Source organism: Opisthocomus hoazin, chromosome 2 (genome assembly GCF_030867145.1).
Source record: "Opisthocomus hoazin isolate bOpiHoa1 chromosome 2, bOpiHoa1.hap1, whole genome shotgun sequence".
Taxonomy (NCBI): domain Eukaryota; kingdom Metazoa; phylum Chordata; class Aves; order Opisthocomiformes; family Opisthocomidae; genus Opisthocomus; species Opisthocomus hoazin.
In genome coordinates this window covers 126346306-126360516 of record NC_134415.1, presented here as the reverse complement: position 1 = coordinate 126360516, position 14211 = coordinate 126346306, and the positions used below count along the sequence as shown (strand labels likewise).

The 14211-nt window shown below is 43.0% G+C and overlaps 1 protein-coding gene across 1 annotated transcript in view; it reads left to right on the top strand.

The window, feature by feature from the left end:
* The window catches only part of RUNX2 (RUNX family transcription factor 2), a 153958-nt gene that overhangs the window by 44140 nt on the left and 95607 nt on the right, over window positions 1–14211 (top strand). The gene's annotated exons all lie outside the window — the stretch shown is intronic.

The following is a 14211-nucleotide window of genomic DNA, read 5'->3' as shown; positions in this document are numbered from 1 at the left end:
TTGGGGAGAGGAGGCTGGGGTCCCCGTGGCGGAGGGCTCCGTGCGCTCACACAGGTGCCCGGCCGCTGCCCACTCACCTCTGCACCGCCGGGGTGGCTGAAAGTAGCAGAGCTCATGGCAGGGGGGTTGGAACCGGATGATGTTTAAGGTCCCTTCCAACCCAAACCATTCTACGATTCTATGTCTTCCCCCCTCGCTGCGTAACACAGCTGTCTGCCTGTGGTTTTGCCCTTGGAAATGCCACTGGATCCTTACTACAACCTCGCGAGTTGTACGACTTCAGCCATACCACGGTGGTTAAATTCATCGAGGTGGTGGTTAAACACCGCCCGTCCATAAGCAGGGCCTATGTTTTTGCTCTGGTTCCAGGCAATGGCGGCTTTCCTCTTCCCGTGTCCTGTCAGCTCCACGGGTTGATGGGGAAGGGCACGACTAGGCGAGCTGGAGCATTTCACCTACCTTTCCTTCCTTCTTTTAACCTTCCTTTCTTCCTTCAACCTTTTCTTTCTGGCTTGTACTAGCAATAGTTTGGCCAACAGGAGTAGGGAGGTGACGATGCCCCTGTACTGGGCACTGGTGAGGCCGCACCTCGAGTACTGTGTTCACTTTTGGGCCCCTCACTACAAGAAGGACATTGAGGTGCTGGAGCGTGTCCAGAGAAGGGCAGCGAGGCTGGTGAAGGGTCTGGAGAACAAGTCTTATGGGGAGCAGCTGAAAGAACTGGGGCTGTTTAGTCTGGAGAAGAGGAGGCTGAGGGGGGACCTTATCGCTCTCTACAACTACCTGAAAGGAGGCTGTAGGGAGGTGGGTGTTGGTCTCTTCTCCTAAGTAACTAGCGACAGGACGAGAGGCAATGGCCTCAAGTTGTGCCAGGGGAGGTTTAGACTGGATGTAAGGAAAAATTTCTTTACTGAAAGAGTGGTCAGGCATTGAAACAGGCTGTCCAGGGAGGTGGTGGAGTCCCCATCCCTGGAGGTGTTCAAAAAACGTGTAGATGTGGCACTTCAGGACGTGGTTTTGTAGGCATGGTGGTGTTGGGTTGACAGTTGGACTTGATGATCTTAGAGGTCTTTTCCAACCTTAATGATTCTGTGATTCTTTGACACCCCCTAATTGTAGGGCTTTGTGAGTTCAGTTCGGTCATTCCAACCGCTTGCAAGTACACGCACAGGTTTGTTGGGAAACAGGCTGATTTGTACCATGGCATATGCTGGAATTAACGTGACCAACAGTGGTAAATGGAGTAACTCTTAGTGCTTTCTTCACCACCAGACGTCCTGCTTTTCTTGAAGGTCTGCAGGGTGTACAGCTTCCAAAGTTATGATCTGTCTTTTACTTTGCCCTTCTCAGTCCATCTTTAATTACCCTGCTTCGGCAGGGGGGTTGGACTGGATGACCCACAGAGGTCCCTTCCAGCCCCTACCATTCTGTGATTCTGTGATTCAGATTCCTGCCTGCGCACTGAACAGGTTCCGTATTATTTCTGCTAGGGTTCATTCTAAGAAACTGACAGAGACTTCGTAATTTTACGTACATCTTAGTGGTTTACTTCTCTTTTTTTGAGGGATGAAAAGAGGAAGGAGGAAGCTCTGGCAACCGATGCAACGCGCTGAACGCTCTAGGGGCCATCAGCTTGTTTGAAAGCCATCTTTTTTGGCTACCATTCACTCCCCATCCTTTTTACTACTTCGTGTAAACACCCTATCAGTCCACTCCTAGAGAATGAGGGGCTTCGTGCTGCTGATTCCTGCACAAATAGCGAAGTTTAGTTATTGCTGCAAGGAGGATGGCCTGGTCTGTGCCTTCCTGTTAGACATTTCATAACACCTGGGCAACCCTAGCCAAAGCAGGGTTGTCGATAGGCATATTCCTGGCCGAAAGGAGAATCGGAGCATTCTGTCAGGTTATGAAAGGTGCAGCAGGCTGCCTTGAGGCAACACAAGTTTTTAGCCAAATTCTGTCATTCGCCAAAACCTGACGTTAAAATGAGGAAGGCAAGGCAACGTGTTGCTGACATTTCGATGATACGTACCATGCATATCTACAGGTGTCAGAACTGGTAGGACTGACTAATAGCAAAACATGGAAAATAGAGAAATTACTATGCCAATTCCACGTGATAATTTTAGTAAGGGAATTACCGGGATAATACGGTCGAGCATGTCGACTGTGAATTACATAATTTCCAGGAGCTCGAACAGAGGCCGTGGGACTTGGTGAGGTGCCTGAAAAAGCACTGACAGAACATTTTCTGACAAATTTTGTTGCTGTGCAAAACCCTTTTGCCCGCAGGGAGAGGTTACCAGTTCAGAAGTGGTTGAAGTTAGTGCCCGATGATGAGCTGGGCTGATGAAAGAACATTCCCTCTGTTGCCGCTTCTATAGGTGATAACTCCTGGCAGAGTAATTGAGCGAGACAGATACTTACCGGCTGTGGAATCTTAAATCTGTACAAAAAGATTTACTAGAAGGCAGGAGGAAAGAAGACAGAGGCACAATGTCCCTTCTAGTACCGCGTGCTATTGTTGGTAAAAGTACAGCGGCTGTTCCCTACTCCAGTCTGAATTCTTGCTATACTTCACAGACAGGGAAAAAAAAAAAATGAGCAAGTTTTTGTTACGCATTATACAGAACCAAAAAAGGGCACATACACAATTATTTTCCCTTTTCAGGTCACCTTGCGGATTGTAAGGCCGTTGTAAACTGTCTCAGCACTTTTACAAACTGGAGTCTGCTCAAGCCATAATGCTTACAAAGTTTCGCTTTGAATCGGCCTGATTTTCTCTGTCATTTGTTTTCACTTTTTATTTCTCTTCAGAACTTAAAAAGTCAGAAGGAGATTTTATTTTCCCCTACATAGCATATAATTTACATCAATCATCCCAGGAGGTCAGTACCGCTGGGGTGTCATTTAAATACAATGAATATAAAGTAATGAAGCTCTTTTACTGGAGTGGATGGCCACAGTTCTCAGAGAAAGAGGGGAGAGAGAGTTTCCAAAGCATGTGGAGAACACACAACGGGAGACCGAGTGGATTCATCACACCACAAAAATGTCTCCGTCCTGTCGACAAAGTCATTAAAGGAAAATGAACCATTGTGACTCTAGATGCTTGCATTCCTTTGGCATAATAACCTCAGTATAGAAGCGTTGGTGCAAAGAGAATTTGCACACAGAAGAGAAAAAAAAAATAAAAAAAAGAAAATGTCCAGATTATGTAATGAAAGAAATCCTCCGAGCTCCAAAGAAGAGATGGAGCCTCTGCAGAAGCCGCAACTAATAAGGAACCATATGCAGTGGTACAGGGCGGTTTCTTTGCCTCCTGCCAACAAGTAAATGCCACCATGGACAATTCTTTTCAGATAACCCACAAATGATGTTCTCCTTTAATTACACGAATGTTTCTACCCTTTGCTGATCCATAGCCATCCTGGTTTTTAAGGTCCCTTGTTGACATTGTCCCAGTACCACTTCCTCTTTCATATTCACTTGCTTCCAATAATTTTTTCAGTCTCCATTAAAGCAATCTGTGAGGAATGCAGGGATTAGGACAGTTTGTATATTCAATTTTATTTAATTCTTCAGCAAAGGATGTCCAAATAAGAGACAGTGTCATGTGCCTCCAGTAAATCACAGCATATACCAGTTTCAGAAAACAGATTGTACTTCTGTGGGTCTCCTTCAAGGAAAGAGCACTCTAAAGCAAACCACCATGCAACCCCTGGTAAAAACGACAGCATTAGAAAGCTGCAGCAGAAATCCCTCCCTTTATTATAAATTATTCCATGATATGGCAAAGTCCTGTTTCCTATAGTGATTAAAACAGAAACATGCTAATTAAATTATCACCTTTAATGTCAAAACCATATAGGAATGTAACACATAGAAATATATAGATTACATTAATTATTTTTTTAAAATACAAAAGCACTACATAGATTTAAGTAAATACCGAAAGGGAAATCTGTCCTTTATTTGTTTTCAGCAGCTGCGCTGGAACAGGGAGCCTACTCAAAAATCAGCAGAGTGCTACTGAGGAAACACGTGCCAGCGAACACCAAATCATACCTGTTAATTACAACGAATACGCTCACAGACAACAGCAAGCATGCTATTTATCCATCATTTACAGCCACTGAAGTGCAGGGAAGTGAGTTGGCTTGCTGGCAAATGTCCCAATTAATTGGGCGTGTTATTTATTAGGGTGCTGATTAAAGTGCACTCTGCAATATAATGGTGGCATATGAAGTTGCCAACTCTTATTCACTCCTGGCTCATACGGATGAAAGCAGGAGAGTAGACTAGCATAATATGAAAATAATGATGTATTCTGTGCCAAAATGGATTTAAGGCAATTCCAGTGCCTGGAAATTAAAGACCTGAAGAAACAGAATTAGGTAGCACCGTGATCTTGAAGATAGAAGTTTGTGTTATGTAATCCAGTTGTGACCAAGAGCTTCAATCTGGAATGGTCATTTCGCACATGCATTAACGCTCCGGTCGGGAGCCAACACCCTCAAGTAAGCAGGATACAAATGAAGTAGAAAATACGATAAAAGCAGAGTTTTGTTCCCGATTGATCTGAGTCAATTCGATTGAAGAAAAACTACTTGGAGGGGTCCTCTTCCCAGCTACCTACTCCTTCAGCCTCTCCAGTCAACTGCCCTACCTGAGACTACAGCTTAAATAAGGCTAGTTCGTTGTACGCTGTTCAAAACCATGGCTTCCACAAATGAGGGTGGGAGTTTCCACACACAGCCAAGGAAATTTATGCTAATAATTGTCTACATTATCTGAAGTAACGCTTGAGGTTTGATCTCAACCAAGATAATCACCAGATCAAACCAAAATTGTTATTCATACCAGCAAAGAATTTCTTGGGCCTGGATTGTTCTTAAGTGACCTTATTAGCGCATTGACGCAAGGCCTGGGCAGAAGCTGGCCATGGTTATTAATGAACTTACAAATCTGCACATGCTTTTGTCCCTACCTACTGCCTACGATGATCACAGCATTTTGGCAAACCTGCATTGCACCTCTGTAGCCAGAGATATTCATAGAATGGTTTGGGTTGGAAGGGAACTTGAAGATCATCTCGTTCCAACCCCCCTGCCATAAGCAGGGACATCTTCCACCAGACCAGGCTGCTCAGAGCTCTGTCCAACCTGGCCTTCAACACTGCCAGGGAGGAGGCAGCCACAGCTTCTCTGGGCTCCAATTGTCTCAAGCAAGGGAAAGAGCCAAAGACTCCTCTAGCTAGGGAGCAGGTAGCAGCCTTAGCTAAGCACTGTCCACGTGGATCTCGAGGAACTCACTGAAGCAACACATGGAGAGAGATTCATCACCAGTGTAAGCACACCTGCCCATTACTCTTGCTGTCCTGCCTGCTGCTGTAACCGAAACCACCGTACTGCACAAAATGCATGACCAAAGCAGCTTAACCCTGGCTGATCCAAAAGCATAGCGATTACTCTAATAACAGTATATACTCTGGCAACGACGGTATCAGGAGTAGGTTTCAATTTCAGGTGCCATCACCTAAAATTATGTGCTTACATGTGGGCTGTGTTTAGGTTCCCATTATAGTCCATGGAAACCCAGTCAACGTGGTCAGCACAGGCAGGAGACCAGCTCAGTTCATCCGAGAGCAGACACCTAGGTTTGGACATCAGACTTGCTCTTTGGGAACCCCGGAATGCATTTACTAGAGCGGAGTTTAGTTATCTACACCAAGCACTCTGGGCTGCGCCGTCTGCCTCCGTCGGCCTTGCCACAGAGTGAAGGGCCTCACGCAGGTCCCGAATCATGCGTGCCAGCCCCACGGTGATTCCTTAGGTAGCCCAAAGCATCCGTAATGGCACTAGAGATTTAATTTTGGGCAAGTGAATTGCGCCTTAGATCGCTATTGAGTATAATGGAAACTTAAACAGCTAGGTTAAACACAAACATTCGCATTATACGCAACCAAATTTAGATATCTGAACCTGGAGCCCAGCTCTCTTCCAGATGTCATTTGTCCAAGCAAAATAACATTTCTACATAGTTATTGTTTACTTATAGTAGATATACAAACTGGTGTGTTACATTGCTTGCAGAAATTTTGCAGGTTTCTGAATACCTTGTATCCTTAACAAAAATACATCCACAGTCATTTTGCCACGGAGAGGGGGTGGTCTCCTCAGGTTAGCCATTTCCAAATGACATGTTTAGCTTATTATGGACTCCTGTCATAGGCCTTTGAAAGATGAGTGAGAATTAGCCAGAACACTGAGCTTTCCTCTGCAGAGGAAATAGAAGCAGGGGACATTCGTTCGTTCTGGATTGCATATTGATATAATGAAAGTTTCCAGAATCAGTACATTCAAAACAGTAAAGTCTTGAAATATAGGAATAGTGCCAGGAATTTGCATTAAATTACTCCTGGACTGCAGGATAAATAACATCAGCCACAGGCTGCTAAGGATTTTATTTCCTCAATGTCCCAAAACAAATTCAAGTTATTTGATCACACAGAGCAGGTAGAATGCTGAGTTTACGGTTCCCCAAAGCTTTTCATCCCTCAACTTGGGTGCCCAGTGCTGGTAATCTGTGTACATTAGATATCAGATACAAATGGATCAGAGAAGCTTTTTTTTTTTCCTCTGAATAAATGTTTAAATATTTAGGGCCAAATTCCATTGCTAAACATATGAACACAGCTCTCTTTGAGTTCATTGGAGTTGTGCGTGTGTATCTAAGAGCAGAACTTGGCCCTTTTAGGTTTTAGATTTTAGCACTAAGCTTCCAGCGTAAAATAACATATGATCTGTAACTCACAGGAAAGCAGTAAGACCCAGTTTTAAAGGAAGGGTACAATTACATGTTTCTGTCTTTCTTTTGGAAAGAAGCACTGCCTCCAGCAGAGCTCCTGAGAATGTCCTTACCTCTTCTCCAGACAGTGTTGCTTTTGTATAAGGTGCTTCTCTGGCAGCTTGGGTCGTTTCTGTAGCTGGGAAACAAGAGTAGGATACGTTTTTATTTCTTTGCTGCCTCTCTCCAATTTCCACTCTGCCAGTTTCAACTTGGCATCATGACGGAAAATAGAGCAGCATTTTAAAATACTCTTAGACTAATGAATTAGATACATTTTTTTAAGTCATGAAAAATTTAAGATACTGATTTTGAGCTATAGGCAATGCGTTCAGATCAGCCAAAGGACATATCAAGTCACCCTTTCCAATGAACCAATATCACAACTGGGATCAGCTGAAGCATTTTTACTGGGAATTGCTACAGAATTCCAGTACAGAACTCCTGGATCTGGAGAGATTCTTTCCCTATTCTTGCTGTCTTTTTTATCCCTCTGTTACAAATTATTTCTAAAGTATCTAGATTCTTCAGTGCCTATTTTATTTATTCACCTAACAGCCGGGGCCAGGAAAGACAAAGAATGACTGCGTGGTACTTGTGCAATCTTGTGTGAACGCCACAGGACGCACAGTCTGCTAGAAACCTGTGCTAATGCCAACAACAGAGAGACAATGCCAAAAAAAAAAAAAAGAAAAGAAAATCCCCCAAATATAAGTGCCATGATTGACCACTCTGAAATTTCTCCAGGGTTTCAAAATTCCTCAAAAATTACTTTCTCCCACTAATACAGCTCTGGAATTTCTCATTATCAAAAAATACTCTGACTGTTATCAACTCTGTGAGCATCCTGAACAGTTCATATATTTTAGTGGGTTTTCTGAAAGTCGGGTTCTTGTTGGAGATTAAAGATTTGGAGGGATAGGAAATTTTTTGGAAGATTTCTTATGAAGTTCACTGTCTACTTTAGATTCTTTTTCTGTGGTAATATGCTAATGCTAATGGCATCCAGCACAGTAGAGAGAGATCTTGCGCAGTTTTAAAGTATTGCAGATGCAGTTGGAGGTGAGAGTGAGCTGCTAGCTTCCCTCAGTCTTTTTAAAATCCTGCACAGTTTGTAGACAGAGAGACAGACAGACAGACAGACAGACAGACAGATTAAACATTAATCCTCTAAAAATGTTGTTCCATTTGTGGCCAAAAGAATATTTTATGGCAGTCACTGCAAAGGTCAACTCGAAGTTGTTCCCTACAAAATAGCATCTTCTTTTATCAGTTTGAAAATAACTTCAGTTTCCTTCTTCATGTGCTAGGTTATGCTTTGTGCAATTGCAAAAATAAATACCACAGAAAAAGAGAATTTCTGTTACAATCCACTTCTTTCATGATGCTTCTGTGGAGCCGCTCAATTGTGAACGAACACCTAAGAAGTAGAGATACCAGCAGAGATGCAGTCTGGTCTGGCAAAATAGTTTCTTACGCAGTTTCACACAAGGGCACAGAAGAGCACGCAGCATATGAAGGGGCTGCAGGACTGAGCGTTATGCACTATGTCATCAGCTTCATGTGACGAGAGTATTGATCGTTTGCTTACAACGTGGGTGTTTGCTTCCACTAACTGTTCTATCAAAGTCAACTTGTCTTTAAATTAGACTGCACTATATTAAAAATCATCCAGTTTTGGCTTGTGGCCTTGCGTACCCTATTTATGTAGATAACAAGTGACAATGTATTAAAAATCCTGTTCATCATCCGACAGCCTGCAAGTGTACGTCAGCATAGAAAGTCACAGTCCGTGCTGATGCTGCAGACGTTGTGCTGCCCCAGGTTTACTGAATTGTGCCTTTTATGGCGTCGATATTTCAGCAGGTACGCGCCTACCCCAGCCAAACGGCGCGTCTTTGACAGCTGTTGTTAAAATGCCCGCCCACTCGCTGCACATCTTGGAGTAGTGTTGAAAACAACCGCTCTTCCAGTGCGGACACAGTCAGTCGAGTTCAACACCTATTGTAACAAATCCTTCTGCACACTCCGAGGCAAATCCTACGCAGGCCAGTGGCCCCATGAGCCCTCGACAGGCTTGATTTGCTACGGTAAGCAATGAACTCACCCGACCTTGTCCACACCACTGAGGCAACCATTTCTACTACTCCTTGAGTGGATCTGAGGGTGGAGAACTATTTTTGACACCTCTCGTCCAAAACAGATCATTTTTCTAGAGAAGGCAAAGCCCCAGTGACATGACACAGCGTATGTGCTGAAGTACAGTGGGGTGAGCTAAGGACATGGGATCATCACTCCGAGAGGCACTCTTAGTTGTCTTACATTCAGAATACTTTCATAGGTAGAACAGCAGTTACTAACGGTTGGATTGAGAATTTCAAATATGATAGTCTGAAGAAAATAAGCACACGGAATCATAGCATCATAGAATCACAGAGTGCTTTGGGTTGGAAGGGACCTTTAGAGGCCATCTAGCCCAACTCCCCTGCAGTGAGCAGGGACATCTTCAACCAGACCAGGTTGCTTAGAGCGCCATCCAGCCTGGCCTTGAATGTTTCCAGGGATGGGGCCTCCACTACCTCTCTGGGCAACCCGTGCCAGTGTTTCACCACCCTCATGGTAAAAAATATCTTCCTTATATCTAGTCTAAATCTTCCCTCCCTTAGTTTAAAGCCATTACTCCTTGTCCTATCCTATCCTATCCTATCCTGTATATTTCATGCATCTATTAAATTAGGTAGACTTAATAGATAATAACAGCCCAGTTCTCTCACACCACTGTAAATCAGGATGGGTACCGCTGAAAGCCATGGAGTTACTTGTGTGTAAGAAACACTTTAATATTTCTGAAAACATGGTATACAAACACTGACTCAAGTTCCTTCTTCTCACTTAATTTTCATGATTTCCTTAAACAGTTATGTCTCTGTTGGATGCAGAGCAGAAAATGGGGAGAGGAAGGGGAGCAGGGAAGAAGCGTAATGAGAGGAGTACAGGGTGGGCAGCCAGGAGAAGAGAAGTGTCTGTCCCATTCTCATTTACTCTGAGATACAAAGCAAACAGGTTTCAGACTCACTAAACATTTTGAACACACTGAGAGCTCTCTGTTTATTTCAGCTGTGTAAAATGCCGTAACTTGCCAGTAAATGTAGCTAGGCATGCAAGTGCGTGCATGAAGATAACATATTAGTTACAAGAATTATAATTGTCCTGTCATTATGTTTTCTTTCTTTACCTGAATCAGAGTGACTGTGCCATAATCTAGCAAGAATCTCATGATAAGTAATGTCAGAAATAGCTTTTTCTTTTTTTTTCCAGAGCTGCCAACTGTCTGTTTTAGACATAACATCACCCTTTACTGTAGCCTTCCACATAAAAGCAACACGAACAGTAGCGTCTCTAAGCAAGCATGAATGATTGGCTTGCAGATTCTTTACCAAAAAGGGAGTTTATTTACTCCACACAGGTCATAAATTTCCTTAGAAAAACTATCAGTGGTAATCTACATGTGGTGTTTAGTAAATAGAGCTTTCCTCTGATTCCCTCAGTCCATGTTCTTCAATTGTCAAAAACAGCGGAAGATGGTTTTCTCATGCCTAAAAATAGGAATTATTCTAGCTTTTTAAAATGGAGTGGAAATGAAGAGCTGACAGACTTCACGTATTCTTCAGCGAGATGGGCATTTAGACATAGAAATGGGAAAGGATAAGGAGCGTAACCCGAAGTAGCAAATTACCTAAAGGCTTGCCTCTGCTTCTCTTACGTGAAGCAGCGCCTTATTCTGTGAAGGCTCCCATTCAAATCAGTGGAACTGCAGACAGAATAAGGCTCTTCTTTCTCTCTTACCAAGGGGGGGAAAAAAAAAGAAAGAGGGTGGGATCTGCCTTTTCATGTAACGGGCTCTTATCTGCTCAAAAATCACGCTAACCTCAGGGTGCCAAGCGCAGTGCGTTTGAAAGCGTTCCAAGGATGGGAAGAGCTGCTCTGTCTTCTCCACTACAAAGGCAAGCTCGGTAGTAATGTGTCTTCTCCACTACAAAGGCAAGCTCGGTAGTAATGAGAGCTGCTGTGGTCTTCCAAGAAAGGTTTTGCATCTGCTTTGACCCCTCTGAGGACCTCTCACTCGTTCCTCCTGGATACTTCCAGGTTATGTCTTTCTTCTTAAACTAGAAAAACATTGGAGTGACTGACTCCACAATGAGTTTCGCCACGAAAGGACAGAAGGATTTTCTCCCTTGCTTTTCAATGTGTATGCATTTAATAAATTATCTAAATATTTATAAGATAAACTGGAATAACAGGTTTTGGTATTACATCACATAAGCTCCTAATATCATAATAAACCTAATATCCCAAGGTCAGAGAATCTTATTCACATTTTAATGTCTAGTGCCAGTGGTGAAGATTTTCATTACTTGCGTTCCTTCTAGGGCCTGACCAGCATTTGCAACAAATAGTTTAAAACTTATCGTACTTATTCATAACTGAGTTATGAAGTGCACTCTGAAAGAAATGTCCAGAATTTGTACATGACTATTTTCTCTTTTCTATCCCTTCAAAACAGACTATTTAAAACAATCCATAGAGATTTTTGACTTCTGAACTGAGAGTATAAGCCAGATTTCAGCCTGGAAGGAATTTTTATGGTTGAATTATAGACTTCTAAAAGGCACAATTTAAAACTGAACTGCTGACAGTCATTCTGATCGTATTTTATAAGCTACTATTAACGAGGATGAGACCTTCAAGGAGGAATAGATCCCATATCTATCTGCTGACTCTAGGGTTTCTTATCCTTTCCTCTAAAACATCTAGTGCAGCCTACTGTCAGACTAGACTGACTACAGATCCAACCCAGTCCAGCAAGCCCAGTGCTGCTATGGAGGCTTTGCAAAATTTAGCTGCCAACTACTCCATCTGTACTGAGCAGGCGCAAGAAAACCCTCAACAATTTTCAGCAGCTTCTAACTCGGCCAAGTCCGGGCGGATCCTTTCGGTCAAGGGCAACAAAAGGAACTTATCTGATTTTTCCTCCTTGTTCCTCTCCTACTTAGCAAAACCTCCCATTCCGGCTCTGAAATAGAGATCGGGATGATTCTAAGAAATTTTAAACTGTTGTGAAACACTGTTTTCTCTTAATACCGATCTTAGAAGCAGCTGCAGTATTTCTGCTGCAAGTTTCCAAAAAACTCAGCTCGAGGCAGACTCAGGATTGAAAAGCTCATCCTGAACAGTTAAGAATTGGCAGCGTTATGTGAGTGAAAACAAGGGCTTATACTGGAAAGTGGTAGACAAGCATAACTGCAGATTCTGCTGGCAGCTTCACCTGTAGTATTTTCTCTGCCAGATCTTTGTCTTTTATTACTAGAGAGAACCATTCCTGTGATGCCGAATGTTTTGTCATCTGCTCTTACGGCTCGTTTCTGGGCTGGTGGTGGTGTCTCCTGTCACTTGGCCACCGGTCCCACAGCAGCCGACTCGGGGACTGATCCTGTGGTATGCCCCACGCACCCAAGGTCTTCAGACCACGCTTGATTTGGGGCACACAAGTATTACGCTAAAAGGTGACCAGGATGCTCAGCATTTTCAAGATTACCTTATGTCATGTGGTAAAGATGATAGTGTTCTTAATCCTCTGCTCTGGCCTTACTTTGCTTAGTTCCTCATTGGAGTGAATTTTCAGGAAAGAAAGGGCAAAACTGGACTCATTTTTACAATTCCTCAAAGTGTTGATTTGCTACGTCCATTACGTTTACTCGACATTTGCCATTACCGTACGCTTTCTTCTTCCGTTACGCTCCTGCAGACTGCGCAGACCTCTTTTAACGTGTGTCTTTATTCTTTATAGAACAAGTCTTGCACGATTTGGTGTTTTTCTGTTGCTCCAGTTTCAAGGCTCATGTTATTAAAAAGAATCTGCCTAAAAATTATTTCTGCCATTCATGCTATTGCGAATAGAGGCACAGTGGGAATCCTCGCCATTGCAACACCGAGAGAGGAAGGATCTGGTGGTGTGCTTGTGGTTGGGAGCATTAAAAACAACCTCTCCCACTCGAGACTGACTTACGCCTTGTAGGATCTTCTGTGTAAGCTTTATGGAGCTTGTATCTGGCCAGAGTGCACTTCATTAGTCTCTTAAAAAGCAGCATACAAAATTTAGTGACTCTGCAAGGTTCCAAATGTATCAACCCTTTTTAATTACAAACAGTTCTACCACCCACTTTCCCCACAGTTAGTCGAGGGAACCAGTTTTCATTGAGATCAACAGAAAAAATAACCATGAAGCGTCTGGCTCATGCTGCTTTTATATATGCTGAAAGAAGGGGGGAAAAAAAAAAAAAAAGAAAATTTAAGCTTTCATTTTTTAGCCTTTTTACCTCTAAAACAACACACTGATTTTGTCTGAGATCATTCAAGGAAAAAAAAAATTGCTTTTTCCTTATTCTGAAATTATTTACACAGAAGCTGGGAGGAGGGTTAATGGAAGGGGACAAAATCAATCTTGCCATTAAAAAAACAGTTCGTCCCTAACTATTAAGGACCCAAAAAACTTTCTACAATTAATTTTTATTTTTTTATGTTGCAAGCAAAAAAACATATATATATAATTTACTTGAAAAAAACAGGCCAAACGTTTTTCTAATCGTACTACGCATTCAGTTTTTTACTGCCTGCAAACACAGGCCATACTTTCTCTTTCAAACCCGGCTGTGAGATGACAAGTGGGCCCACATTTCTTTCCTCCGCAACGATGACATGGTCATTTGCTGCCCTAAACCTCCTTGAAATACGTGCAGCTCCAATGGGGCGTAAGAGGTTGCAGACAGGGGGGGAAATGAGAGAACCCGACGGGAAGACCGAGACCTAGGCTTGCAGTCCATCCTTATTAGAGAAGCAGAAAATAAATCATTTAGGGGGAAAAAAAGAAATCAGAAGCAGGAACTGTTTACTTTGTTGTGTGAATAACGTGGGTTTCTCTGCGTGCTGTGCAAAAGCCGACGATTTTTCAGCAGGTCTCTTGCCAGCTTTTCAAATTTTTCTCCGGGTATGGCTGGTGTGCTTTCCAGACGCAGAGCCCTGCCACTCTTTGGGCTTCGGAGAACCGAAGACATCCTTTTATACCTCGGAGGGTACACGGTGATAGTCAGTACCCCCGTTTTATACTGAAGAAAAACTCGCTAAAAGGCTTGCCTGAGGTCACGGAGGGAGTCAGCTGCAAATCCTGAGGCAGAACACGAAAGTCTCAGCTCTCGGTCCGCAATTCCTACTGAAAATAGTGAGGGAAAAAGTCATAATCTCAAGATTGATTTTTTTTATGTGATTATTTTCTAGCCTGTCTTTCAAACCTGGATGCTTCTGTTT